Consider the following 27,536-nt stretch of genomic DNA (forward strand, 5'->3'; position numbering starts at 1 on the left):
ACACCTGGATACATATTTGAATACCCATCATCCCCTTCACAGCACACCACCCCCCTTTCCTGAATGTCCACCAAAACCACCCATACTTGGGCTGCTAGATAGGTGCAGCCATATCTGCACATAGTGACCCCTACCCATATCTGGTATGCAGTCTCACCCTAGGCAGTTTCAGGATTGCAAACTATGTATCCCTTGCATGTATAACCCTACCTTATAGCCATAAAGCAAAGAAGGTAATCGGTCCCCACAATTTTTGGATATCCCTCATGGGATAAGAATCTGTTCTAAACATTAGACTTGGTGTCACGGCATGATATCCAGTCCTGTATACATCTGGACACAAATTGTATGAACAGTAGTTGTCCTCAAGTCTGCTCAGCCTCTTGCCAGTCCTGCAGAACCTACAACCTGGGATTAAAAAACTGACCATGATGCACGTCTCCCCACGTGCATTATCGGGAATATATACCTTACAAATTTGCATAGTGGCAGTTGGATATAGGGTGCTTAAGGCACTTTAAAGCAGATGTAAGTAGGGTTACCACCTACCCCACCTTGCGAGGGACAGTCCCTTTTTGGGCAGTTGTGTTCAGACCAAATATAATACAATGGCAAATGTCCTGTGATTGTAGAAAATACTTATGTCCCATATTTCATGTAGCAGTTGCATAAAACAGTTATTTCTGTATGTAAAATACTTAAAGTTACAAGAAACAGATTAAGCAACTAAACTGCTACAAGAATAAGCTTTCATTTAGGCAAATAAGTAAAGTTCTAACCTTTGTACTGACAATGGGTATGTGTCGGCCTGTAAAATCTGATGTGTGTCCCGAAAATACCCCACTTTGGCCATTTGAAAAGGTGGCAACCCTAGACGTAAGCAGGTATGCGTATGTGCGACAGTAAGTGGCAGTGATTCAACGGTATGGGAAATGTAAATGAGAATGTAGGTGTATTTGCATGTGTATGTACAGACCGATACACACACACACACACACACACACACACACACACACACACACACACACACACACACACACACACACACACACACGTACATATATGTAGATATGAAGAATGAACATGGTCACAATATAGCAGTCATAACGAATGTGAAAGGAAACAGCAGCAGAAATCCCCATAATATTTAGTGCTGTTATATATCAAGTTGGCCATAGGTGAGCACACCTCTGGATCCCCAACAACAGGTAGGATGCTAAAAGTAGAACAAATGATCTCCCCATGCTAAGTCGGACTTTCAACTAGGTACAGGGCAGTCCTGGTCCCCAGTCGGACAAACTTAAACCCAGATGACCATATGAACACACTGACAATTGAACACACGTATGTGCCAGGACTATAGGCTTTGGAGGTCTGAATATCCTCGGAGTGAGTCAACATGCAGCATGGGTCCAGAGCAGTAGGGAATAGGGAATGGCACATGTGTAGTAGTGCAGTTTTCCCAATGAGAAAATGGATGCCTGCTGTGTAAGTGAAGTGATGAGGCATGTGTTCAAGTAACTATGCACCATGGGTATACATATAAATGAAGCAGAACACCAATAGTGTAGTGGTTAGAGCATCTGCGTAACGAAAAGGCATTCATGGTTCAAGGTCAACAATAGCACATATCATTTTCCTTGTGGAATGAATATTGCTCTGCTGTAAAGCCAACAATTAAACATGTAAAGGTGAACATGTGTATTGCATGGGACTATTAACCAGATCCATTCAATCAAAGTGGCATTGCATAATGAATAAGACACAAATAAGCACAAATAAGTGGCAGTAAACATATGTAACGCACAGTAAGCATAGGCGAGTGCGCCTGCGCGGGTGTAAGCAGCTCCCAGCATAGGAAATGTATGTTTGTATGTACAGATGTAATATATATATATATATATATATATATATATATATATATATATATATATATATATATATATATATACACACACACACACACACATATATATATATATATATATATATATATATATATATATACACACACACACATATATGTGTGTATAGATATATATCTACATACATGAAGAAAAAAAAAAAATATATATATATATATACAGAATGGACATTGTAACAATAAAGCATAGACAAGGGATGTGAAGGGAATCAAGAGCATATGTCATAAAAAGCTGCCCAGGAGTGAGCAGAACACCGCTACTCACACCACAGGCAGATATACATGGCGGGAGACCCTGTGAATACACGAGGTGAGACAAAATGTGTGTTGGGCCCAAAAATCTTTGGAGAGGGCAATGTGTAAAGGTGTGTTATGGCTGCGATAACAAGTGGATAATGGATGTTGCATGTGTAAATTTAACATGGGTGGGGTGGAGGAACTATGGGTATGCAATTATGGATCCAGGCGTGCAAGGGTTGGATGGGCCAGTTGGACCGCCCCGTGGAGGTCAGCTAGGTCGTAATAGGTATATATGCATACTCACATGCAGACAACAATATATGTTGAAGTGCAAATTCTGTAACACATGCAATCCATTTGTTGACATACATAATAGGAATGTGCCCATACAAACATCAACAGTAGATAGAATAATAGGCAGTGCAGAAGAGGGATGGGTCGAATCACAGTATCACATTCCAATTACCATCAGTATTCCATACATGAACATATAGCGACATCTGTCCGCTGCATAACATGCTACATACCGATTACAAGATAACTGGAGTGTGTCGGTGTTATAATAAATATTTATTTTATTTATTATTATTTTATTTTGTTTTACATTTGTTGACTGGGCTAGTCTAACTGGATACATGTCCATTTTCAGTAGAGGCCAGGGGAGAAAATCTCTAAGACAGATAAATGAAAAACTTAGTAATCAATACACAAAATAAGACTAAATAAAAATATTCATAGTAAACAAGCAGATTCCAGGTACAACAAGAGAAAAATAAAAGAAAAAAAATGACTAAATAGCAGCATTCATTGTGAACAATGCATATTACAGGTTACAAAATAAAATTCTGTGAGGACAAAAATAACTTACATATAGTGCAAGAATGTTTATACTATACAATATGCAGGTGCAATACATAAAAAGTAAAACTAAAACTAAGGTCAAAAGAAAAGGCAGGTTAATTATATACAAATAAAAAAATACATTGCCATATGCTGCCTGGTTAAAAAAACTCCAGCTCTACTCAGTGGCATACCGCCTGCTCAGAGGCAATCTGTGCCTGATGTATAAAGCCATGTCCAACCCGGAATTCATGGACATGCTGCACCTCAGAAAATCCAAATCCCATCGAAATATGTCCTCAAGAGACTTGAACCTCAGCACTGAAATAAATAGGACATGCTGGAGGGACAGACTCATAACCCAGAGGCTCCCTTCACTCTGGAATAAAATCCCAGTCCAGGTTAGGCAGAGTCCCTCATTGACTCTCTTCAAGAGGAATCTTGATGAGTGGATGGGAGATAGTAGGTTTACCCCGGGTATCACTTGTGTGTCACTGTTAGACAGAGGCACAGTATACTAACCTCGAAAAACGGCATAGCAAAATTCATTTAAAATGGGTGGTGAAAGCCAAACACACTCTGGCTAGGCTTATAAATGCCCTAGGGCAGATAGCCTAGTATGAACCTATGAACCTATATTCTTCAGTAGGAAGTATTTAGAGAGACTGGACACTGTGTAGTTTAGGAGGAAATCTATATTTATAGGTAAAAGAATATGTACTAGTTTATGAGTAGTCTAGGATAGGCAGAGCTCAGTTTAATCAACACACAAACATATATATATATATATATATATATATATATATATATATATATATATATATATATATAAAACAGCAAGATACGAATATACATGTATGAATACATATGCAGATATATCTGTATATATTAATGTTAATATATATGTGTGTGTGTGTGTGTGTGTGTGTGTGTGTGTGTGTGTGTATGTGTGTGTGTATATATATATATATATATATATATATATATCATCATCATCATCATCATCTTCCTTTGGCTGTTGCCGTTAGGGGGTCGCCAAAGCGGATCACCTGTTTCCATTTCTTCCTGTCCTCTGCATCTTGCTCTCTCACATCAGTCACCTGCATGTCCTCTAACACCATATCCATAAACCTTATCTTAGGCCATCCTCTTTTCCTGTTACCTGGTAGCTTCATCCTTAGCATCTTTTTCCCAATATACTCAGCATCCCACCTCAGCACATGTCCAAACCAATGTAATCTTGCCTCTCTGGCTTTGTCTCCAAACCTTCCAACCTGGGCTGACCCTCTAATATACTTATTCCTAATCCTGTCCACCCTCATCACACCCAGTGCAAATCTTAACATCTTTAACTCTGCCACATCCAGCTCAAACTCCTGCCTTTTTGTCAATGCCATTGTCTGCAACCTGTATAACATAGTTGGTCTCACTACCCTCTTGTAGACCTTTCCTTTCACTCTTACAGGTACTCGTCTGTCACAAATCACTCCTGACACTCTTCTCCACCCACTCCATCCTGCTTGTACTCTCTTCTTCACCTCTCTCCTACACTCACTGTTACTCTGAACTATTGACCCCAAGTATTTAAACTCATCCATCTTCGCCACCTCTACTCCATGCATCCTCACCATTCCTCTATCCTCCCTCTCATTCACACACATATATTCTGTCTTAGTCCTGCTGACCTTCATTCCTCTTTTCTCTAGAGCATATCTCCATCTCTCCAGAGTGTCCTCCACCTGTTCCCTACTCTCACTGCAGATCACAATGTCATTTGCAAACATCATAGTCCATGGGGACTCCTGTCTGATCTCGTCTGTCAACCTGTCCATCACCATTGCAAATAAGAAAGGGCTCACAGCTGATCCTTGATGTAACCCCACCTCCACCTTAAACGCATCCGTCACACCCACCGCAGACCTCACCACTGTCACACTACCCTCGTACATATCCTGTACAACTCTTACATACTTCTCTGAAACTTCTGACTTCCTCATACAATACCACAACTCCTCTCTAGGCACCCTGTCATATGCTTATATGTTACAGTAAATATACACATGTATATACCTAGGTTATGTTACAGCAGTTACGGGTAACATATGTTTAGACTGGGCATATGTTGGTGGGAGGTCCACTCAAAAAACGTCTACCTCCCAACCCCCAGCTAGACTAGTGAGACATACAGATATGCAGTAAATGTAAATACAACACTGCTTCCCAGACCACTGGCAGAAAACTACCAGTGAGAGAGATCTACAAGGGCTACACTTTAAACATGGACAGCGACTTCCCTTGCGGGACACCAACAATTTGGTCCTTCCAACCAATGAGAGTAACACTATTATGACTAGGATGTAGCTGTACATGGAACAGTAGGTTGTGCAAGCCTGATAACACATGGGTTGACACAACGTATGACATGTGTCCCGACATGGGGAGAGTGGGCAGTGTGTAGGGGTGTGTTCATATCCCACCTGCGTCCACCTGGGCCCACAATATGGATGAGTGCTGTAGAGTAGTGGCAGGTGGGGGAACTATGGGTATGCGATTATGGGGCTAGGCATGCAAGTGTTGGCTGGCAGACATGTACTAGGACCGCCCTGTGGGTGTAAGTAATATTTCAATGTGGGTATAGCAGACGCACATACCTCCCAAACCTTAAGAGCACATCTACTGGACAGTCCGTAAACCATTGGGGGAACACATAGGGACCATATCATTGAACTGCCCCGATTACCAGGGACGTCCATGATTATGAATCAGAATTTAACACAGTCCCGACTAAACCCTCCTAGAGCTAGTGATATTAGCAGGAAAGGTGGCGGAATACACGTAATGAATAATGACAACATATAAGAGTCATAAACAGCATGTACCTCAGACAATGTGTATGAATACATATGTGCTCTGTGTCCATCAATGTGTCAGGTTAATAATACCAACCTTCTAAATGTGTCCCTGAGGTTGTTATGCAGTGTCCCTGATTCAGTGTTCATTCTTCCCCATTTGTATGAGAGGCCTGATAGTGAGAGAAAGTGCATGTTCCGCTGACTACCTTAGAAAGTTGATAGAATAATTGGGTTCGGGTTACCATCTGTCCACCTTTGCGAGGGACACTCCCCTTTGGGCAGTTGTGTCCTGCAAAATAACTGTAATTAAGGCAAATGTCCTGTGATTTAGGGCAAAGATTACCTATATCGTCTGTAGTAGTTGCATAAAACAATTATGTTCACCTGAAACACCTAAATGTTATAGGTAACAGTATAAGCAACTATTATGCTACAAGAGTAACCTTTTATTTAGGCAAAACAGTGAAGTACTCCCCTTTCTATTGGATGTGGGTGTGTTGGCCTGCAAAGTCTTACATCTCTACATACAGGTCCTATAGGGTTGCCACCTTTCCAAATGGCCAGAGTGGGACATGTTCTGTATAAATGTCAGACATTCCAGGACAAAACATACCTACAGCCATGCATAGGACAGGATTACACTCATTTGCACAAATAAAAGCTTAATCTTGCTTATGCTACTTCACATAACATATGGAAGTGTCATATATAAAATAACTTTTATGCAATTATTAATGAAAAGTAGAATATAATAATGTCCTGCAATTGGAACATGTGCTATGTCTTGATTATTTTCACAGTGTCCCTCATAAAGTGGGACAGGTGGTAACCCTAAAGTCCCACCTTGGCCAACTGAAAAGGTGGCAAACCTATAATACGTATGCGGTAGTATGACTCGTCCGACGGATGTGGCTCCCACAATGTCTCGGTTACCATGTATCAGCCAGACTGGAGCAGAGTGTATGTGGAACACACAAATATGATTAATTCACTGGACAGGCCACTGATTCCATACAGTCAAATGCCATGCTGTCACCTAATGGGCAGCCATTCCCGATACTGTAGTCATGTAGTCTGATGTGATAGGCATCACAAGGTGGGAGCAGATTGTAAAAGGAACACACGAATATGAATGATTCACCGGACAGGCCGCTGATTCCATACAGTCAAATGCCATGCTGTCGCCTAATGGGCAGCCAGTCCCGATACTGTAGTCAGGAGTGGCCTTAGGTCAACTGGTGCCCCAGGCAGAGGGCACAATGGCACCCCCCACCACACCACCCAGTGCCCCCATCCTGGTCTACCTACACCAAATAAATACTGATAACGTGCCCCCACTAAAGCGACACCCTAGGCAGCCACTTAGTTGGCCTATGCCTAATGCCGGCTATGACTGTAGTCATGTAGGCCAATGTGATAGGCATCACAAGGTGGGAGCAGATTGTAAGAGGAACACACAAATATAAATGATTTACTGGACAGGCCGCTGATTCTGTACAGTCGAACACCATGCCGTCGCCTAATAGTCAGCTATTCCCGATACTGTTTTCATGTATTCTGATGTAATAGGCATCACAAGGTGGGAGCACATTGTATGAGGTACACACAAATATGATTGTGTCACTGGACAGGCCACTGATTCTGTACAGTCGAAACGCGATGCCGTCGCCTAATAGGCAGCCAATCCCGATACTGTAGTCATGTAGTCCGATGTAATAGGCATCACAACGTAATATATTGGTCCTCGCTCACACCCAGGGGTGTGAGTGACAGATGCAAGCACCAATGTTGGTGCATTAGCAAATACGGAAGTAGCGGGTGTAAGCATGTTTGGCTACCAGAATGCGAGTATTGCACTGGTAAAGCAATATAGAGGCTAACCGAGCATAAGAGGCTGTACCCAGAGGTCAGCAGTGCCTAACACCATGCAAACCCACACACACCCGCTCCCAACTGCTTTATTGTGCCTTACTCCCTCCGTATCCAATGGGCTTGTTCTGCCCTGCAACCAACTAAACGTCCTTCGCAAGGTTTAGAACCAGGACCCTGTGCACACAGCTAATGTGTATTACCAATACGCCACGGCAGATATACAGACAACAGACAGTACCACAAACATATAATACTGCGCAGTCATTCAACAGTATAGGAATGTATCCCATCATGTAGATGCACATGTGACAGTTTATGTCCAGCATATAGGTACATACATACATATATAGAGATGTATCAGGAACATACCCTGTGGCAACAAAGCATTACAAATGAATGAAATGGGAAACCCCAGCAACGCCTGTATTATGTAGTGGTTTTGCTCTATGTGATCACAAGACTCCCTCAGACAAACATGCGTCAGTCATACACGTAAATAGTTGTACATTGGCTGTATACATCACTCTGTGCATGTAATATACATTAACATAACAGTACCTGTCCAATCATTATGTGCTAACAGTACTCTTGCAATGTGCTGTGTGCAACATCATCATCATGATAAAGGTAAATGGGGTAAACATAGAAGGACCAGTAGTGTTTTGTGTACAATGGGGTCATCCTCCTCAAGTCTACCTGGACCATGTAGGAGTGATGTGCATACCAGGACCGTGCGCCTGAGGGACAGGGTTGAGGATAACAGTAGTATGTTATGATGCATATTACAAGGGTTTCTTGTTTCTAGTGGGCATGTGTGTGTAATGGACAGCTATGTATAGGGCAGATGGTGTCCTAGGAGCCGAATGGCCTTATGTGTCCATAGGTGAGGAGCAGATGTTGTGGAAGGAATGTAGGTATGGCCGAGGAGGATAGGTAGGAGCACAGAAATGACAGCATACAGGGTTGGTATATGACACATGTGGGGGTGGGGGCTCTTTGGTATTCAAAAGCCCATGGGAACAGTGGGGCGGAGGTCCCCAGCCATTGGCAACTGCCACTGCACCTACACAACTGCACAGGAAGTAGTGCTGGGGGATGTACCAAGAAGGGCAGCATCACCCTGAAAATGTGACACTCCACCATTGAACTGGTGTATCTGGCTTCGTAACCCCTTAGGGAGCCACCAATGCAACACGTCTGGGACCGCACAACAGCAGATATGTACCTGTCTTGTCCCGCTCCCAAGGGGGACATGTTCCATCCTCAGTGGTGGTACCAGCAGAAGATGGTGCAGAGCCAACAGAGGTTGATGTCTATGGCTGGGCCCCAGATGTTCTAGTGTCCAGTGCCATGGTCAGCTGAAGTGGGACAGGAGGTTCTGCCAGGACCTCTCAACCCATTCAGCCTATGGTGTTGCGTTTAAACCCACATATGGCTTAGTGATAAACAACAGCATATAGGATTACCTACGACAGTATGCATAGATATCACCAGCAACCCAAAACAACAGATGGTATACATTTGCAGAGGGAGCACAACACATGCATATATACCACATGCCAACTGTGCAATGTGTAGTAGACGTGTGACTGCAGCTATGAACAGTTGTCCATCATTGTCTTGTCACTGGGAATCCCGCACAGTGTCAGTCGTACCACTGTCTCATGTGACACATGTCCAGTCAGGGATGCGATGGCAGTAACACATCCCTATCATCATGTACTGTCTGCAATCCTCACACCATGCTTCTGCTGTGCACAGATGTGTGTTCAGTGTGTAACACAGGAAACAAATGGTTGCACACACTGGCCAGTTCACAGATGGCCCTACAGATGGGGGTCCCTTATGAACAGAGTACTGTCATGTCTGTATTATACCATGCAGAATAGCCATTACCACACACATGTTAAACAGGCAGTAGTCTCAATACAGCATAGCTACACTTACATGCTGTAGTTATGTGTGGCACATCACCCTCCTGTCATTAGGCTATTTCCCACTGTAGAAAATGATTGAGGTGCATCCATATATCATCTGTGATGCCATGTCAGAACACCACATCCAGGTACCACTCACAGCGACTGTCATGGCCAGATAATAACATGTTTCCCTAGATGGTGTACTGTGTTTATCATGAGGATGGCTATGGGAACAGCATCACAACTGTACCACATGCAATCAGCCAGAGGAGGACTTCAATAGGTGCAGAGGCCATTACCTGACCATTTCCATCTCTTACAATACACATGCTGCTGCTGTGCATGTGTACACCTTCACATCCACCAGAGAGTGTATGGGCGGGACAGGCAATGTACACCAGGGAAGGGCTTGGAGACTTAACCATAAGCATCATCTGCCACATGCCGAATAGTAAAGGGGCACACCCTTGACTACTCATTACTATTACATGTGCATGACGTTACTGCATGTGCCACAAAGGCAACATGTTGCTGTGCTGTAAGAACATGTGTGTAGGTGGGTGAGTTCCATCTGCAACAGATATAGTAGACATACATTAGGTGTGGCACACATGTCAGTCCTTGTGAACGTATGCCATTGTCACCACAACCACACTCTCTATTGGATACACTTTGACACCTTTTCCAAGGCCACAAATGTACAACGTAACTACTTAGTTTGCCACACTGCAGTAATGTACAGGACCACATGCACCACAGGGGATATCTGGAGGTTCTATGGGCTAGGGCATGTGAAAGTGCTTGACAACTGTTGGTATGCCAATGAGGTTTATACTGGAAGTGACTGTGGTTGGGAGCATCACAATCCACATGAAGACACAGGGTGCCAGTACTGGCATGCAGGTATGCATTGTTCCATAGGTGTATAGTGTTTGGCTGTGCAAGATGGCTGTACAAGGCTGGGTGATGGGTAATCCTTGCCATCGTGTCATCCGACAGTGGTGTGCAGTGCAGGGGTGTAGTGTCTGCAATGTCCCACACAGATGGGTACTGAATTATCTGGCTAGACATCCTGGTTACCAATGTGTAGGGCCATAGCTTTGCAATGCATGCCATGTCTGTGTTTGATAGTCCTTCACATGAACATTGCCTGGGATGTGCATGTCCCACAATACTGTACAGTGACATGTACAGGTGTACCTGGTTTGGCAGACACATGTAGTATACACAGCCTGTTATACCCCGATATGCCAATACTGGCCTGGTGTGACGAAACCTGCTTATAGTGAGCAGGTCAGCCCTGCACCTGCATGGATAGTATAATACAGGTATTCTGTGGTGTCAGCGTCATGGGTCCATATAGGGCACATGTGTACAGCTTTGTCTGGCCTTAGTGGATCACATTTGATGGCACCACATATGTTGCAGGCATTCAGTGTGGAACAAAGTGAAGGCACAATGTCCGCATATATGTGCCTATTTTACCGCTGTACAGGGTGCCATGTCCTCTGCAGGCCACTGCATTCACACCATGCCTACTATCTGTCCTCAATGTGCATGTTACTAACGACATAGTGGGATATCCTAGGCAAGGTTGTATGTGCATGGCACATGGGTGCAGGACATATACCGAGTACTTGTAGGGCTGCATACTTAGTTCACCAGGCCTTTTGCCAGATGTATGGGTATGGCTTGCCAACACAGTGCTGTGGCTGACTGACAGCTGTACTCTTGGCTGCATACTTAGTTCACCAGGCCCTTTGCCAGATGTATGGGTATGGCTTGCCAACACAGTGCCATGGCTGGCTAACAGCTGTACTCCTGGCTGCATACTAAGTTCACCAGGCCTTTTGCCAGATGTATGGGTATGGCTTGCTAACACAGTGCCGTGGCTGTCTGATAGCTGTACTCCTCATGAGGTGGCCAATGTGTGATAAGACGGATACCATAAAGGAAAACTACAAAACCTGCTCCCAAACATGTCCAATGGTACGACAATCACGGCCACCTCTACACAGGCTCTGACAAACACACACTTGCCATGTCCTGTATACAAACCCCTACCATATCACACTGCAGCAACACATGTTTAGGGCACACCCTACGATGAATATTACAAAGCACTGTACTTGTCTCACGCAGGCAGACACACATACACACACACACACTTGGCATGTCTGGGATTAGAACACCGACCTAACTACTTTACTACACTACAGCATTACACAGTTACAAAATGTGCTACTGAGATTACTGGGACACAGCACTCCCAGAGGTGTATTTGTAGGTGGGTGACATCAGCAGCCTTGCTAATGGTGGGTATAAGAAATGTATGGAGTGTGAGCAGTATAAAAGCATTACTCAGTCCTCAGGCAAACGGGGACACACACACACACACACACACACACACACACACACACTCACAGCACGTGTGGGAGTAGAACACCGACCTACTTTATTACACTAGAACATTACGCAGTTACAGAATATGCTACCGAGATTACTGGGACACAGCACTTCCAGAGGTGTATTTGTAGATGGGTGACATCATTGGCCTTGCTAACGGTGGGTATAAGAAATGTATGGAGTGTGAGCAGTATAAAAACATTACTCAGTCCTCAGGCAAATAGACACACACACACACACACACACACACACACACACACACACACACACACACACACACACACACACACACACACACACACACACACACACACACTCACACATACACACGGCAAGTGTGGGATTAGAACACTGACCTAACTACTTTATTACACTACAGCATTACGCAGTCACAGAAAGTGCTACCGAGATTACTGGGACACAGCACTCCCAGAGGTGTATCTGTAGATGGGTGACATCATCGGCCTTGCTAACGGTGGGTATAAGAAATGTATGGAGTATGGGCAGTCTAAAAGCAATTTACAGGCCACTGGCAAATGGTTACAGACACACACACACACACACACACACACACACACACACACACACACACACACACACACACACACACACCAGTGGCAGGAATGGAACACCTTCCTATTTACAGATTACTATTACAATACTACATACTTAAGAATCGTGCCACACAGACTACACATTTCAAGGCAGTCCTTATGACCTTCTGGGAATGTGGACATCAACAGGGATGCTGGCAGTTAAGATGTACATACCTGTGAACCTGTGTGTTTAAAGTAGGAATCCATCCTGACCTGGGGTATGCCCATTTGTGGAATGGCTGACTACTAACACTATACAGGGATACAATGGCCATGCCCATACACAGAGGCACATAACCGACACAAGGCGTCACTGGGCATGCTCACACAGGTAGTAGCACAAGGCTGTTCAGAATGCACTATGTGTCCATCTACACAAGGATATACTGGGCCTGCTCATACACTTAGTTGCACAAGGGGCATGCTCACACACTTAGTAGCACAGGGCTGGTCGGAATGCACTACTATGTGTCAATCTACACAAGAATATACTGGGCATGCTCATACTCATAGTAGCACAGGGCTGACTGGGATGCACTCTGATGTATGCTCACACACTTAGTACCACAGGGCTGGTCGTAATGCTAGTGTATCGATATGACATACATGTACCTGTCCTGGGTATGTACATGCCACACACACACACACACACACACACACACACACACACACACACACACACACACACACACACACACACACATAGTAGTATGTGTCCATCTACACAAGGATATACTGGGCATGCTCATACTCCTAGTAGCACAGGGCTTACTGTGATGCACTCTGATGCTAAACACGGAAGGCCACAGTGGCCATGCTATTACAGGTAGACATAAAGAACACATAGTAATGGGCCCTGGTGTTAGTAGTTGTTATTGTTAGCAGGAACGCTGCTCTACATATATTTGACACTGGTCTTTTACACAACATCTGCTGTCATTCTGGGATGACATGGCTGACAGTAGGCAGCCTTTGTCACATATCACATGCATCCATGATTCAAAGGAGTGGGGATTTTACCCAAGTCGCATCCGCCCACACAGTGCCATTCCAAGGCAAAGGTCCTAAACACAGGTTAACTCTTATACACCTACAGGACAACTGCATTGTTTTCTTTTGCTAACCAGTGCTAGATGTGTAGTGTCCATCTTCACAGCTGGTCACTGTAGATCTAGCAATGGGGAGTACTGACATCTGTGCAGTGAGGAACACCTGGCTGATGGCTCTGTAGTGCACAATAGCACTACCACCATATACTTCAGAACATAGCACTACCACCATATACCTCAAAACCAGACATGTGGGCCATAACACAGGTACGGACTGCTCCAGGTGGTGTACCCACATACATAAAGGCCACTCACATGCACTGACTGGTCCCCCCAAGAAAGGCATCACAGATGAGTCATGTGCAGGACACAGTGTCACATGCTGCATTCTAGGATGTAAACCTCAGACACCACCATGCCCACGGACCACCAATACACATCCATACATGTTGTATGATATAGAAGAGAACACCACCATGTGATTCTTGACCTGTGTACTGTACTAAGCTCTACATCAACTGTAGAGAGTACATATGTACTGACACAGTTGCATCATGTGTTATGCAATGCAATGATACCACTGTCTGTGACCAGGTCAACTGTACACATACCAGGGACCCTCGGTACTTTCCACCATTAGCAGATGACTGTTGCTGTACACCAGTACACACCCACATGTATCAATATGACATACATGTACCTGTCCTGGGTATGTACATGCCACACACACACACACACACACACACACACACACACACACACACACACACACCATACATGTAAATAGCATAGCTGTTGTTGTCCTTTGTGCAAACAGGTAGGTACAGCCATTACACACATGCACATGGAATGTAGGTCCATGGCTGCTGAATGCTAACAGTGCATAAGGTGTGATATCAATGTTGACAAAGGTAACATTTCCTCTGTACTGGTCACCCATTATACCCATCATATCATACAACAGTCCATGTGTCGTGTATGTCATTACACATGTCCACCAATTGCAATGCCTACAAACATGCCCAAATGTCAGGACTGTAGGACCTACACACCTGTACACGTAGTGTTGTGCATTCAGATAACATGCATGTGCAGTTTCTGATGTATGCAGGTGATGTGTATTCTAGTACATCATTCAGTTGCAGTGCAGCCTCAACATTGCCAACGGTATATGGTGATATGCTGAATGTACAGAAAGATGTACCCAGGGGCGGCCCATGCTATTGGACTGCTGGACTGCAGCCCCCTCAACAAAAGAACTACAAACAAATTTAAAAAAAAAAAAAAAAACTTTTAAAATTCGCGGACTTCGTGCACAGACTCACTGGGAAAACATCGGGGCCGGACTGCAACACCAGCAGTCAGTCTCTCTCGTCGGGAAGGGTTTGGATCGCGGGACTTTGGATTATTGCGCAGGCATTTGGATTACATTATGGAGAATGGGCAGCAAGGACAGGTAAGTGTGTTAATTATTGTTTAGAATGGTAGGGAAGTGTGTGAATGAATGTCTATTTGAATGGACTGGTGTGTGTGTGAGAATGGTAGGGAAGTGTGTGAACGAATTTATGCCTATTTGAATGGTAGGGAAGTGTGTGAATGAAGTTATGCCTATTTGAATGGTAGGGAAGTGTGTGAATGAATTTATGCCTATTTGAATGGACTGGGGGGGGTGTGTCTGTGTGTGTGTGTGTGTGTGTGAAAATGCCCCAGGTGCTCATGGTGGTGTGGTAGGGAATACCTCAGGCTTGAACCCTGTACCCTGTATGCAGGTGTTAAAGACTTGAGTTCCCTACCCACCACCATTTGTAAACAAATTGCAGATTTTTGCCTCATATTTGATCTGATCTGTTCCTCATAATATCTGTGGTTTGTAAATGTTGCAATGCTTGATATTTGATGGTGTAGTCGTAGCATTGTTGCCTCACAGCTGTAGGTTCTCAGGTTTGATTCTTGGCTGGGGTTCCTTCTTTGTTGGGTCGTTTGCTTGATATTTGATGGTGTAGTAGTAGCAGTGTTGGGGGTTCCTTCTTTGTGGGGTCTGTTTGCTTGATATTTGATGGTGTAGTAGTAGCATTGTTGCCTCACAGCTGCAGGTTCTCAGGTTTGATTCTTGGCTGGGGTTCCTTCTTTGTGGGGTCTGTATCTTCTCCCTGTGTTTGTGTGGGTTTGCTTTTGTGTCCTCCCATGTTACGAAGACATGTCTGCATTATTTCTTCCTGGGCCTCTGCTGAAAATTGTTTTTTTGTTCCAAGTCAGATTGTCCTGATTAACAAATGTTAAATAAAATTGACAGGCATTTGAATTTCAGACTTCAGGTTTCTGAATGTTTAATTTCTTACATATTTGATTGTGCAGTGGTAGTATTGTTGCCTCATAGCTACAGGATTTGTGGTTTGATTCTTGGCTGTGGTGCCTTCTTTGTGGAGTCTCCATCTTATCTCTGTGTTTGTGTGGATTTGTTCTGGTATCCTGCCATTTTACAAAGACGTGTCTACAGTATTTCTCCCTGGGCCTCTGCTGAAAATTGTTTTTGTTCCATCAGAAGTAAAATTGACAGGCATTTGAATTTCAGACTTCATAGTCTTCAGAAAATACATAGTAAAACAACTTTTTATTCTAGCAATAAATATATAGTAACACAACCTTTTATTATAGCAATTGTTTAAGTTTATAAGATGACTATTTGAAATTTTTCCTTATTTTTGGGACTGTAATACCCTGTTAGTCGCTTTGTCCAGGTTTTTTGTGCTAAGGTTGACAGCTATGGCAAGAACTGAATTCACTGAATATGTTTGAGGGCTGTATTCCCTCCTTACTGGGTTTGTCCAGGTGTTTTGTGCTAAGGGGTTGACAGCTACGGTGAGAACTGAATTAATTAAATGATAGCCATTTAAGTTTCAGTCTTCCTCTCATTCACAAAACAGCTGATTTGGCGTAGTGGTATGTTGCTCTTGACTGTTTTGCACAGGGACCTTGTCTGTAAAATGTACGGTGGTAACACAGCATTTTTCTTTCACAAAGCAGGTGATTTGGCATGGTGGTATTTTCTGACTCTTTTTTGCACAGGGACTTTGGCAGTAAAATGTATGGTGGTACCGTGGTAACACAGCATTTTATTCTAGCAGCTTTCCAAGATTATACAAGCAATGTTTAATGTGTCCCTGGTTCTTGCCCTTTTGACCCACCCCAATAAATTTTGCTTTTTCCAGACTTCTTGTGCTGCGAAGTTGAGATGCAGTTGAGTATTGAGCAGATTTTACAAGGAGCTGAGAGCTGCAGGGGAAGAGAAGTTTAGTGCTAATAGCACAACAGGCTGTGTGCTTGCTTTTGATGCAGAAGGTGGTTGGTTCTACTCCCATAAGGGGTGAATGCTGAAAGTTAAGATACTAATTAATAGCCTGTTATCAGTTTGCCATCCATTTCCTATTGCAATATTACTAGCTTATTTTTAATGTAATTTAGGCAATTTATTCCACAGGGGCATCAGACACTTTATTGTTCGATGAAACCATGAAATATAAAGGTGATTGCTAGCACCAACCTCTTCATTCCAGATTTATTTAACGTGGAATTATTTAGATGACTTTTTTACTACTTCAGAGATTGTGCATATTTACTGATAATGGTGGACTGTAGAATTGCGCATATTTACTGATAATAGTGGACTGTAGAAGTTTGAGTAGACTTTTATGATGGAAATGTTCTGAATTGGACAGTTTTGTTTCATTGTTTACTGGAAAAATGTTCAAAGCAATAGGAAGGTGTATCAAAGAGCACATGTATGTTTCATATGCAAGGGGCCTATGATTTGAAAACAGCCCAGAATTAATTTTTATCTGCCACGAGTAAAATGTATTTTCTTTGAATGTGGATTTTAATGTTGTTTCAGTGAATGTGAGTTTCAAGGGCAGAGGAAGGTTTAATGCCAAGTTTGTTATGTCTTAGTGTTTGTGCTGTAAAATGCAAAAATAAAACTTTCAAATGAAGTTCAAATCATCATAGAAGTAAATCAGTATGCACATTAGTGTTTATAGTAAATGGAGTGAAATAGCAAATTAATGGATCATTGGAATGGCTGCAGGGAGGCTCCATTCAACCAGGGTTTTGTGAGGGGGAAGGGCAGCAAACTTAGACAGCCCCAGCTGAACCATACCTCCCAACTGTCCAGATTTTCAAAGAATGAATAGATGTTTTGCTTCTTAATTTTGATTTGTTCCTCATAAAAAATTGTGGTTTTCTGGCAAATCATTTAGGAATTAAGTCACTAAATAATGACACACCTAGTTTCAGACTTCATAACCTTCAGAAAAATGCATGTCAAAGTAAGACCTGTTCTATCAACTGTCCCAGTTTATAGAAGAGCATTTTTTAGTACTGTTTATATGTTCCTCCCAATATATTTGGCCTTGTCCAGATTTATGTCCCAGTTTATACAAGAGCAATTTTTAGTACTGTTTATATGTTCCCCCAATATATCTGGCCTTGTCCAGATTTATTGCATTAACAGGTTGAGAGGTACATGCAAATAAATTGTTTTATAGAATTAGGCATAGCCAAACCTCTGAACTGTCCCTGATTTTGACTCAAAATGTTGCTCTTCCCCTAATGATCCCTCTGCAAAATAGCAATTTTGGAAGAAAACATGGAGGGTTTATAATCAAGAAATAACTGTAATAATCAGATTACTTTTATTTCAGAAATGCATGTAGATTATTTTATTTTGTCAGCTGCTCAAGTTAGCAGTACTAATATTAAAGTGTCCCTTCTTTGACAGGTTCCCAGCTGTATTATGTTGCTATTTGATATTTTTACATCACATTTTTTGGTCCATTTTTCATAAAATTGTGTTTTTTTGGCAAATTAGTGACAAATAATTAAAGACTGAAGTTAGAAAATAATGACAGACATTTGAGTTTCAGATTTCATACCATTCAGAAAATTCATACTAATGCAAGACCTCTATTAGCTTTCTAAGGTTATAAGAGCGATATTTTAAAAATTGTCCTTATTTTTGGGCCTTTGTCCCATTTCTTTGTATGGCTTTGTCCAGATTTCTTGCTCTGAGGTTGAGAGGTATGACAAATGTGTCAGGGCCATCACAAGTCAGCCAGAGACATTTCAAACTGTGACATACTTGTTACACCCCACTCCCCATGTAGTGACTCTGGATGTGTTGAAGCAAGGCAAGGAGTAGTTATGCAGTGTAAATGTGCAGAGAATCCCACCCATCCAAGGTAGACACAAGTACTAGAGTGGCTTTTCATCTGTCCTTGATTTTTGCAGAATGGTCTGGTTTCTGTCATATTTTTGTACTGTTGATTTATGCTTATTACTCAAAGTGCATGTTGCTCTGTGTTTAAGTAGCAATACTTTAATGACCATCAGGTAAGCTTGGCTGAGATTGCAAGATGCAAGTAAGCTTTAATAAGCATACTGTTAAAGAATTGCCAACATTGAAAGCCTTTCTGTTGCCATGTAGAGAATACTTAACTAGATAATGTATAAGCCTTGGGTATTGAAATGCATATGCCAGTATTTGTAATAAAGGACAGAGTTACATTATTTTAAGAGTCTCATTACACTTGGAGACTTACAGTCATCTCTGCAGGCTTTAACCATAAACTGAATGCCAATCGTGTGGTCTATAACCTGTACAGTAATCCTTTTAAGCAATGTATCTTGAGCTTATTTCTTGTTTGCTTTTCATTTTTTACTTTGATCATGTTTTCCCCATGAAACAAGTAGTTGTCAGGCAGCAGGTCTTTTTTTGGATAAGGAGCATTTTTACAAGTGGGGGCATCAGAGATTTCTACTTTCAGCATGTTACTTGTTACTTTAATAAAGCTGAATATAAATTATAATTAGAATTGCAGTGCAAGAAGTGGTTTGAGTTGAGTGCTGCTTGTTTTTCTTATACTTGATTTTGACTGGCATTCTATTAATGTATTTAAAAAAAGTAATTTATTTCTTCATGCCTCACAACCTTTTTTGTTTCCATCTAAATATTAAGCTGTCATGCAGCCAATGCATTGAAATATTTTTATTCTTCTACACTTCATTTTGTCTTGATTGTACTCTCATGACAACTGTTTGGCACCCAATGCAGTATATTTAGTTTTTGTGGTTTGCTACTACATGTGTTTGTGTGTGTGGTAGGGAATACCTCAGGCTTGAATCCTGTACCTTGTATGCAGGTTTTAAAGACCTTAATTCCCTACCCACCACCATTTATGAAAAAAAACTGCAGATTTTTGCCTCATGTTTGATCTGATCTGTTCGTCATAATATCTGTGGTTTGTAAATGTTGTAATGCTTGATATTTGATGGGGCAGTTGTAGCATTGTTGCCTCACAGCTGCAGGTTCTCAAGTTTGCTTCTTGGCTGGGGGGCCTTCTTTGTGGGGTCTTTATCTTCTCCCTGTGTTTGTGTGGGTTTGCTTTTGTGTCCTCCCATGTTACAAAGACATGTCTGCATTATTTCTTCCTTGGCCTCTGCTGAATTTTTTTTTGTTCCAAGTCAGACTGTCCTGATTAACAAATGTTAAATAAAATTGACAGGCATTTGAATTTCAGACTTCAGGTTTCTGAATGTTTAAGTCCTTGCATATTTGATGGTGCAGTGGTAGTATTGTTGCCTCACAGCTATATGTTTTCTGGTTTGATTCTTGGCTGGGGTGCCTTCTGTGTGGAGTCTGCATCTCCTCCCTGTGTTTGTGTGGATTTGCTCTGGTGCCCTGTCATTTTACAAAGACGTGTCTTTAGTATTTCTCCCTGGGTCTCTGCTGAAAATTGTTTTTATTCTGTCAGCAGTAAAATTGACAGGCATTTGAATTTCAGACTTCATGTTCTTCAGAAAATACATAGTAACACAACCATAACACAACCTTTTATTCTAGCAATTTTCTAAGTTTATAAGATGACTATTTGAAATTTGTCCCTATTTTTGGGACTGCATTCCCTCATTATTGGCTTCGTCCAGGTCTTTTGTGCTAAGGTTGACAACTATGGCAAGAACTGAATTCACTGAATGTTTGAGGGCTGTATTCCCTCATTACTGGGTTTGTCCAGGTGTTTTGTACTAAGAGGTTGACAGCTATGGTGAGGACTGAATTCACTAAATGATAGCCATTTAAGTTTCAGTCTTCCTCTTTTACAAAGCAGCTGATTTGGCATAGTGGTATGTTGCTCTGTTTTGCACAGGGAGCTTGGCAGTAAAATGTATGGTTCTAGCAACCTTCCAAGATTATACAAGCAATGTTTGTGTCCCTGGTTTTTGGGCTTTTGACCCCCCCAATACATTTTGGCTTTTTCCAGTTTTCTTGTGCTGCAAAGTTGAGTATTGAGTAGATTTTACAAGGAGCTGAGAGCTGCAGGGGAACAGAAGTTTTAGTGCTGCTTAAGTGAAGTTGGTTTGCCTTGTTAATAGCACAACAAGTTGTGTACTTGTCTTTAATACAGAAGGCGGTGGGTTCTACTCCCACAAGGGGTGGATGCTGCTGTACTGAGAATGTTCTCCTTGGTGAAGATACTAACTATGAGTTTGTTATCAGTTTGCCATCCATTTCCTCTTGCAATATTACTAGCTTATCATTTTTTTAATGTAATATAGGCAATTTATTCCTGAGGGGCAACAGGCACTTTATTTTTCGATGAAACCATGAAATATAAAGGTGTTTGCTAGCAGCAACCACTTCATTAGTTACAGATTTCTTTAATGTGGAATTATTTAGATGACTTTTACTTCTTCAGAGATAGTGCATATTTACTGATAATGGACTGTAGAATTGTGCATATTTACTGATAATGGACTGTAGAATTGTGCATATTTACTGATAATGGTGGACTGTAGAATTGTGCATATTTACTGATAATGGTGGACTGCGGAAGTCTGAGTAGACTTTTATGATAAATGTTCTGAACTGGGCAGTTTTGTCATTATGGGTGCATGCATTTTGTTTCATTGTTTACTGGAAAAAAGTTCAAAACAAATTTAAAACGCCCTCTAACAACTGTAATATATTGTACAAGGAATATAATTTAGTACAATGAGGAAGGTGTATCAAAGAGCACATGTATGTTTCATATGCAAGGGGCCTATGATTTGAAAACAGCCCAAAATTAATCTTTATTTGCCACTGGCAAAATGTATTTTCTTTTAATGTGGGTTTCAATGCTGTTTCAATGAATGTGAGTTTCAAGAGCAGAGAAGTTTTAATGCTAAGTTTTCATTGTGAGACTGCATTGCTTTGTTTAGTAGATGACTTAGTGTTTGTGCTGTAAAATACAAAATAAAACTTTCAAATGAAGTCCAACTCATCATACAAGTAAAGCAGTATGCACATTAGTGTTTATGGTAAATGGAGTGAAATAGCCAAGTAATGGTTCATAGGAATGGCTGCAGAGGCTCCATTCAACCGTGATTTTGTCAGGGGAAGGGCAGCAAACTCAGACAGGCCCAGCTGAACTAAACCTCCCAACTGTCCAGATTTTCAAAGAATGAATAGATTTTTGCTTCTTATTTTTGGTTTGTTCTTCATAAAATTTGTAGTTTTCTGGCAAATCATTTAGAAATTAAGTCACTAAATAATGATACACTGAGTTTCAGACTTCATAACCTTCAGAAAAATGCATGCTAAAGTAAGAACTGTTATTCTATCAACTGTCTCAATTTATACAAGAGCAATTTTTAGTACTGTTTATATGTTCCCCCAGTATATTTGGCCTTGTTCAGATTTACTGCATTAACAGGTTGAGAGGTACATACAAATAAATTGTTTTATAGAATTAGGCATAGCCAACCTCTCAACTGTCTCCGATTTTGGCTTAAAATGTTGCTCTTCCCCCTAATAATCCCTCCACAAAATAGCAATTTTGGAAGAAAACATGGAGGGTTTACAATTAAGAAATAACTGTAATAATCAAAGTTATAGATTACTTGAAATGCATGTAGATTCTTTTATTTTGTCAGCTGCTCAAGTTAGCAGTACTAAAATTAAAGTGTCCCCTCTTTGACAGGTTCCCAGCTGTATTGTGTGGCTATTTTATATTTTTGCATCACATTTGGTCCATTTTTCATAAAATTGTGTTTTTTGGCAAATTAGTGACAAATCACTAAAGACTGAAGTTAGAAAATAATGGCAGACATTTGAGTTTCAGATTTTATACCCTTCAGAAAAGTCATACTAATGCAAGACCTATTCTATTATCTTTCTAAGTTTATTAGAGCAATATTTAAAAATTGTCCTTATTTGTGGGCATTTGTCCCACTTCTGTGTATAGCTTTGTCCAGATTTCTTGCTCTGAGGTTGAGAGGTATGACACGTGTCAGGGCCATCACAGTCAGCCAGAGACATTTCAAATTGTGACATACTTGTTGCACCCCACTCCACCATGTACTGACTCTGGATGTGTCCAAGCAAGGCAAGGAGTAGTTGTATCTACCTTGGATGGGGAGGACACACTGCATAAGTACTACAGTGGCTTTTCATCTGTCCTTGATTTTGCAGAATGGTCTGGTTTCTGTCATATTTTTGTACTGTTGATTTATGCTTATTACTCAGATTTATGCTTATTACTCAAAGTGCCTGTTGCTCTGTGTTTAAGTAGCAATGCTTTAATGACCATAAGGTAAGCTTGTCTGAGATCGTAAGATGCAAGTAAGCTTTAATAAGCATACTGTTAAAGAATTGCCAACATTGAAAGCCTTTCTGTTGTTGCCATGCAGAGAATACTTGACTAGATAATGTATAAGCCTTGGGTATTAAAGGACAGGATTCCATTATTTTAAAAGCTCATTACACTTGTTGGAGACTTCCAGTCATCTCTACAGACTTTACCCGTAAACTAAACAGAATGCCAATCATGTGTGGTCCATAACCTGTACAGTAATCCTTTAAGCAATGTATCTTGAGCTTGTTTCTTGTTTGCTTTTCATTTTTACTTACATGTTTTCCCATGAAACAAGTAGATAGTTGTCAGGCAGCAGGTCTTTTTTGGATAAGAAACATTTTTACAAGTGGGGGCATCACAGAGATTTCTACTTTCAGCATGTTACTTGGCACTTTAATAAAGCTGAATATAAATTATAACTAGAACTGCAGTGCAAGGAGAAGTGGTTTGAGTTGAGTGCTTCTGGTTTTCCTTGTACTTGATTTTGACTGTCATTCCAGTAATGTATTTAAAAAGTAATTTATTTTTTCATGCCTCACAACCTTTTGTTTCCATCTAGATATTAAGTAAGCTGTCATGCAGCCGATGCGTTGAAATATTTTTATTCTTCTATACTTATTTTTGTCTTGATTGGACTCTCATAATGATGGTTTGCCACCCAGGGCAGTGTATTTAATTAAAGTTAGTTTTTGTGGTTTTGAGCATAGCTCCTCCCCTTTCTGGTTGACCACACCCCTTTCCCCTTGACCCCACCCATTCAGCTGGCTCCTGCAGCCCCCCTTTGATTTGAAGTCACCAGCTGCCACTGGATGTACCTCAGGTATGGACAGATGTGTGGAAATAACTAAGTGGTGGGGCATCTTCACAGATGGATGTTTGCTGTGGACAGCTCACAAGTGTGTCAGAAGCAGTCCTACAATACTCTGTGTAACCAATAAGCAATGGTTTCATTAATTGAAAGACATAACACACAACTTAGACAGCAGTCGGGGTGACAGTGAAGGTAAATCACTTGACACCTGTTAATAGTTTAGATGTCCCTACTGCATATATCAGCACTGTTGCCACAGGAAGCATCAGTACAGTTTGTACTGCATGCAATACTGCTGTACATCTTACATACATAACATGAGCTAGGCAGGTCTGAGATTCACAGTACTGGCATGTGTGGTTGCGTGTGTGTCCATATATGTCATGTATTGTGGGGAATACATCTCAATTGTTACTCACTCTCCTGTACACTAATGTACACATCTGTACAGACTGCAATGTAGAAAGCAGGACATAGGCAGGGGAGTGTATCTCACACATGTGAGGTATCTGTATGTGCATGACATAAGTGTATTAAATACTGAATGCCACAGTGTGCATATGTAGGGATGACTGGTCCCTGGAGTGAGGATGTATGTTACCATACTGAACTGATAAGACCCCTCCCACCATCCAGGCAATGCATTCTACTATCCGTGCTGATGTCCTCGATCTTAGGCCGTACTGACTACCTGTACATGTGTATTCTCTGTGGTGTGTCATGTAGGTGAACAGTACTGTAATGATGATTTGCACATAGGCAGGGGTCCTCACCTCACCAGTAGCAACTGTGGGTCAGTGTGTCTTACTGTGTCAATGAATCTGTGAGCATGTGGGTGTGTTACTGTGTCACTGAATACATATGTGTCAATACCTGCGTGTGTGGGTGCAGTTGCATGTTGGCATCCTGTCATGGGAACATGTATTCCTGATTCACAATGAGGCATCACACTTCCCACTGGCCTCTACCCTTGTAATCAGCTAGACCACTCTCTTACCTCACCACTTCATGTAATTGTACCTGTGATGTCACCCTTTATGGATGTCACGTCTGTGGCCACAGTAGCTTAATACACAGCTATCATGCTCTTGGATCGGTAGACGAGTTTGTAACGTGGGACATTCTCACTGGTATTTGGCAGCTACGCGGTGCATGATGGTATATAAATACATACCTGTGAGTAGTCCACATTGACATATGGGACACTAACTGCAAACACTGACATTCACCGGCACTTGCAATTAGACCTGAAGGGGGACAGCAGAACATCATGACCAACATGCAGTTACTGTTGTTACACAAGACACATACTGTTAACAGTATTGTACACCTGTACTACATGGTATATCTGCTGCCTGTCAACAGTCCTCAACAATTGTAAACTACACTTATCTTCCTAGACTGTTCATCCTGTGCATCAGACCATATGAGCATGTCCCTGCACCGATGGTGTGGATGTCAGGGATGCGGCACAGGCATCATCATATGCACAGGGTGTTAATGTTTGCCAGAAGCCTAGGCTGCTCCATTGGATGACATCATGTGTGTGGGTTTGGGCCTTTGATCTAATTGGGCATGTGTGGATGTTATGCATGTATGTTTTGCGGTGCCCTACATATCATTCCAGTGTGTGCGTGTATGTATGCACACAATTCTGCCATGTGTCTGGCCTACACAGGGGTATTATTGACAGCTGCAGACTGTACAGGCGAGGTTTTACAGTTCACGGTGTCCGGCCAAGGACATGTGACCTGTTCCTGCCAGGGGATGCATGGGCACTAGCAGGCAGAGGTGCAAATTGGGTACTGTCTGATGTCACTTGTCCACTGGAACCGTGTCCTTGTTGAGACCATCCCAGGCCATGTGCACATGGCCTGCATGTCGTGGTGTGGATAACACAGCACAAGATGCACTGCTGCTGCTGCTACTGCCACTATGGGAGCGGACATGTGAGGTAGCTCGTACAAGTAGACCTGACACAGGTGATGTAGCAGGCCTATGTCCCTGTGCCCGATGCTTCACTCCTACCAGATGTTTCAACACAGACAGCTCACGCTCTCAGATTGTCATGCCATGGTCAAGGACTCCAACCATGTCACCCAACCATCTATCCAAAGCTTCAGCAATCTGCTGTTGAGCATTTACCATTGCCTGGATGTTGTTGTTTAAAGAACGGACAGCAGCCCTCTGTAGCCTCTGATCTTCTCTGTTGCGCCATTCAGCATGTGCCTGCAACTCCATTACAGCCTGAAACATGCGTCTGGTGACACCAGCTGCTGCAGTCTGTCTTGCAGGAGCATGTTGGCCAGAGGTCCTCCTACGAGCAGCACTGGCCACGTGCCTATGTGGGGCACCACCAATCATTTCGCTGACACCATGGTGTGCAGGCACACCTTCCATAGTCCCCACACTTTCCTGTTCCATGCTGCCACATGCCAACTGTCCTTCCTCTATGGCCACTGGTGATGGGGTATGTACAGGTATGGGATCTGTATGTGGGGATGAGGGGGATGTAGATGGAATGGCAACCAATGGCACAGTTTCAGCCCCTGACAATTTGGCTGTGACTCAATCATACATTCATCATCACCACTGCTAGAGTCTGTGGGGATACTAACATCAGATATACCACAGGAGGGCAATGCACCTACATCACCTGTGAGGGCAGACAAGAACTGTACATTACAATCTATACAATAGACACACACACAGACTCACACACATGTGATATGACAGAAGGCATGCAACATGCATGTGATATGGCAGATGGCATGCAGCGCAGACAATAATAGTGGTAGTTATCATACATCCCTGGGTCGCACACAACAGCATGCATGTGTCATAGCAGATGCCATGCAAATTACATAATCATAGTAGTAGTTAGCATACATACCTGTGTTACACCATGTAGACCAGCACAGGTTAACAGTACACCTGCCTGATGTGTGGCATATGACCTAGGCAATCACATGTAGTATGACATGTGATCTGCTGACGTGTGCAATGACATGCATACATGTTTAACACAATGATGCCCTGTCAAATATACAATGGGACAATGGTGTCCCAATGCAGTGTTATCTGTCTGCCCTACAGATATACTGCACATTTAGCTGATGTGCATGACCATTGCAGGGAACCATGAGGCATCTCTAGTGCTATACAGTGTGAGTTCTAGACAGGGTTCATAGCCATGACTGTGCTCAGATACAATACATATATACTGTGGAAAGTGACCCACATCACTGAGGTGTATACACACTAAACCATGATGTGAAAGTTGTGACACAGGTCACTGATGGGTATACAGATGACACCCCTGCACATTTGCAACCATATTGCTGCTGCCTGGCAACTAT

The sequence above is a fragment of the Protopterus annectens genome, chromosome 2.part0 (genome assembly GCF_019279795.1).
Source record: "Protopterus annectens isolate FY-2018-M chromosome 2.part0, PAN1.0, whole genome shotgun sequence".
In the NCBI taxonomy this organism is placed as follows: domain Eukaryota; kingdom Metazoa; phylum Chordata; order Ceratodontiformes; family Protopteridae; genus Protopterus; species Protopterus annectens.